Source organism: Papaver somniferum, chromosome 7 (assembly GCF_003573695.1).
Source record: "Papaver somniferum cultivar HN1 chromosome 7, ASM357369v1, whole genome shotgun sequence".
NCBI classification, from domain to species: Eukaryota; Viridiplantae; Streptophyta; class Magnoliopsida; order Ranunculales; family Papaveraceae; genus Papaver; species Papaver somniferum.
The window spans coordinates 242,064,189-242,068,978 of NC_039364.1; positions in this window are offsets into that span (position 1 = coordinate 242,064,189).

Here is a 4,790-nt window from a genome sequence, read left to right on the forward strand (position 1 = left end):
CTACTTCAAAGGTTTATATACTATTTCACCCCATAGTTTTGCTTTTACTGCTTTGGTAGCTTCTTCAGCTTTATGGCACTCAAGGCTAGGTCATCCTGCACAAAAGATTCTTCAGAAACTTGATCAAAATGCTGCTATCAAGCTCTCAACAAGATGTTCTTCTACTGTTTGTGGGTCATATCATCTAGCTAAGAATAAATGCTTACCTTTTCATTCTACTGGTAGTATTTCTAGTTTCCCTTTCATGCTAATTCACTATGATATTTGGGTCCCTGCCCCTGTACAATCTCATTTAGGCTACAAATATTATATTCTCTTCTTGGATGATTGTACAAAATTTTCATGGATTTATCCAATGAAGCTTAAATCAGAAAGTATTCATTGTTTCAAGTTGTTCAAGTCTCTTGTTGAGAATCTTTTTGATGTCAAAATAAAGCATTTTCAGTGTGATGGTGCTCTTGAGCTTGTCAAAGGTCCTTTTAGAGAATTACTAGATTCAACATGTATTGCCTTAAGAATCTCCTTTCCTCATCAGTGTCAACAAAATGGTTCATCTGAAAGAAAACATAGACATGTGATAGAAATGGTAAATACTTTAGCTTTTCATGCTTCTCTTCCTAAGAAGTTCTGGTTTGATTCATTCTTAGCAGCAGTGTTTCTTATTAATAGACTTCCAAGTAAACTTCTTGCTTACAAATCTCCGTATGAAGTTTTATATAAGTCTTCACCAGGTTATTCACTTCTTAAGGTATTTGGATGTTTGTGCTATCCAAATCTTGTGGCTTATAGGAAAGACAAGCTTAGTCCCTGTTGATGGTGGGTTTTAGACAAGGGGTAAAATCGTAAACACTTACGTATAGCATGACGTCACCGGTGACATCAAACACATTTATTATAACCTTTAATACATTTATGTAAAAGTTACCAGGGTATCTTTTTTCAAATACCAGACTAGGGTTTCTGCTCATCATGGCAACTATGCCAAAACCAAGTCGCACACTGCGCACCATGGCAACCATGCTAAAACTAAGCCGCACAATGCGCACCATGGCAACCATGCCAAAACTAAGCCGCACACTGCGCATCATGGAAACCATGGCAAAACTAAGACGCACCATGGCAACCATGCGAAAACCAAGCCGCACACTGCGCACCATGGAAACCATGCCAAAACCAAGCCGCACACTGCGCACCATGGAAACCATGCCAAAACCAAGCCTCACACTGTGCACCATGATAACCATGCCAAAACCAAGCCGCACACTGCGCACCATGGAAACCATGCCAAAACTAAGTCGCACACTGCGCACCTTGGCAACCATGCCAAAACTAAGCCGCACACTACGCATCATGGAAACCATGCCAAAACTAAGCCGCACACTGCGCACCATGGCAACCATGCCAAAACTAAGCCGCACACCGCGCACCATGGCAACCATGCCAAAACCAAGCCGCCACTCATGCCATTGGCACATGCCAAAGCGGCACTTGCAGCCTAGATTGCCAACCGTGCAACCAAGGGCCAAAGCCGCCACATACCCTTGGCACATGACAAAAGTGGTGTTTGCATCCTAGCTTGCCAACCGTGCAACCAAGGCCCAAGACGCCACACATGCCAAAGTGGCGCTTGCATCCTAGCTTGCCAACCGTGCAACCAAGGGCCAAGCCTCCACACATGCTATTGGCACATGCCAAAAGTGGCGCTTGCATCCTAGCTTGCCAACCGTGCAACCAAGGGCCACGCCGTCACACATGCCATTGACACATGCCCAGAGTGGCGCTTGCAACCTAGCTTGCCAAACCGTGCAACCAAGGCATGTCGCACATGCCATTGGCATATGCCACACGCCAGTTGCATCCCGGCATTGCCACTTGCACCCAATGTGCAACGTGCAACCAAGGCATGCCGCACATGCTATTGGCACATGCCACACGCCACTTGCAGCCCGGCATTGCCACTTGCACCCAATGTGCAACTTGCAACCATGGCATGCCACACATGCCAAGCGCCACTTGCATCCTGGCATTGCCACTTGCACCCAATGTGCAACCTGCAACCAAGGGCCAAAGCCGTCACATGCCACTGACACATGCCAAAAGTGGCGCTTGCAACCTAGCTTGCCAAACCTTGCAACCAAGGCATTCCACACATGCCATTGGCACATGACATGCTCCACTTGTAGCCTGTCATTGCCACTTGCACCCAATGTGCAACCTGCAACCAAGGCATGCCACACATGCCATGCACCACTTGCAGCCTGGCATTGCCACTTGCATCCAATGTGCAACCTGCAACCAAGGCATGCCACACATGCCATTAGCACATGCCATGCACCACTTGCAGCCTGACATTGCCACTTTCACCCGTTGTGTAACCAGCAACATGCTACACGTTTTCCATGAAAACACTCAAGACATCAACACATGTCACAAACTGGGGGATACTCTTTAGGGTTTTGGTTTGGCGGTTTACATCGTGCGGCGTACATTACGCCCGCAATAAGAAAGTGTAATAAAGATGAAGCGGTTAAGTAAATGGGGAAATAATGGTGAAACGCTTTTTCTTTTACGGAACATCAATTTCATGTGTTAACGGTTACCACCTCCTCCCATTTACTCACCCTTTACTCTCTTCCTTAATGAGACCAGGGTACGTTTCACTTCGACTTGTATAAGTAGGTCTTACCTATTTCCACCAGACAACAAGTTTGGGTCACAGAGAAATACAATACTCAGAAAGGCAACTTTGCTAGCTTTAATATTTCAACTCTTGCAAGCTTCTGAAGCTTTCATCTTCTGATACAAGTCGAACGCTACTCTTCCAGAACTGTTCTGGTCTCAACACTCTCTTCGCTTCCCTCCTTAAACCAGCCCTTCTCCTCCACTTTGTGACCGAAGCAAGTCTGGAACGGCCATTTCTTGGTTTAGGCCAGATTTGTACAGATTGATCTCTCGAATCTAAAGTACTCCCGTGCAGTACATTTGTTTAGGGTTTATATTTGTTTCTCACCCACCTACTGAAATTACCAAAATCAGCAGAAACGGTTTTCACCCATAAACAATTGGCGACCACAGTTCGAGATTGATCTTTCGGTTACAATATCAACTTTCAAAATGGATCTCGAGTTGAGAATCAGGATGGTAGAGGCAAGCAAATCGGTTTGGGGATCTACAACTCGATTACCAGACAACCTGGTTACCAGTCGCAAACCGCAAGAGACGGCTGGGGACTTCACAGAAACCTAAAGCAAACAATCCAGTCATCAAGTAACTCAAAACGACTGGAGAATTTCCACAATCACGGTGATGCTTTCCGCAAAACTCAATCTTACACACGAGGATCCCTCTTTCATCAGGAGATCCGGGAAACCGAGTAAGTCTTGCCTCGATAGAATATATGGTTTACCATTTCAAGTTTTCACGGGAATGATAAAACCAATAGCCATGTTATGTTCCATCCCATATCATCTACCAACAAGCAATGTTCACAGTTCCATATCTTCCCTGGGATGTTCGTATCACTTACAATCATAACCAAAAAGCGGCATCATCCTTAAAAAAAAAAAACCATATCTCCACGTTTTCATATCTTCAATATCCTAAAACGGTTCATCCCGAATAATAACCCAAAACCCTTAAAGGTAACACTTGTCTATCAACCCAGAAATCCAGAAAATCAAAATAATAAGCCAGGTGTGTTTCATTTGCCTTTCGAAAAAAAAAAGAGTTTCTCAAGACAGAAGTGCAAAGGAAGCCATTCAACAGTGGTTTGCTCTTCTCGAAGAAGACGTCCTTCGTCATTTGGAGGACTGCCTGTTTCAGATCCAACTCTTTGGACAACCTTCCAACCTCCGCATCTTTTTGTTTGACCATGCCCGCAGAAGGACCTTCGGTTACCTTGGCCTGCAACCTTGTATCTCAGAGAAACCCTAACGCCCAGTCTTCGTGGAATCAGTTGCATGCCCATGTGTACCTACTTTGCATCATGACGATTACCAGTCACTATTCATGGGGTAGTTGACGCTACCACGGTAATATTCGTAGAGAAGAAAAATATTTCTACAGATTTATGGGAGGCATACCTATGGATAGGGTTTGCACCAACACGAGAAACGCTGGAGTACATACCTGGAATATATTGGCCCACTTTATTGCTACCGCGCCACTCCAAGCCAGCGCCATGCCAAGCCAGCGCCTTGCCAAGCCAGCATCCATGTCAAGCCAGCGCTCGTTCCAACAAGATGTAGCGCTAACAACTTACATCTTTCCAGCGCCGGCAGCTTGCATATTTTCTAGCGCGCTGACAGCTTGCGTCCTTCTTGCACCGGAAACTTGCGTCTTCCAGCACTGACAGCTTGCGTCCTTCCGACACCGGTAGCTTACATCTTTCCAGCGTTGGAAGCTTGCATCTTTTTCAGCGCTGAAAACTTGCATCCTTATAGCGTTGAACTTGAATGCCCCATAGGGAATCATCAATCTGATTTCATCACACGTAAAAATCAGGAACAACTTCTCCAAAATCGAAGCAAGGAAAATCAGCAAACCCCTTGGGTTCACGAAGACTCTCTTCCTGTCAAGAGACGCATGATTTCTGGGGACTTCGTCTATAAAACTGTGCGGTCCATGATGAAACATTTATGTGAGATTATATGTTCCCCAAGGCACAACGTCAAGACATATCCGCATCCCTCGACCGCACTACATCAGGGAAGCAGCTGTTTCCAACCAGAGAAGCCGCTCCAAACCAAAGCATGGTTGATAGAAGGAACCGAGGATTCCTAACCATTGTT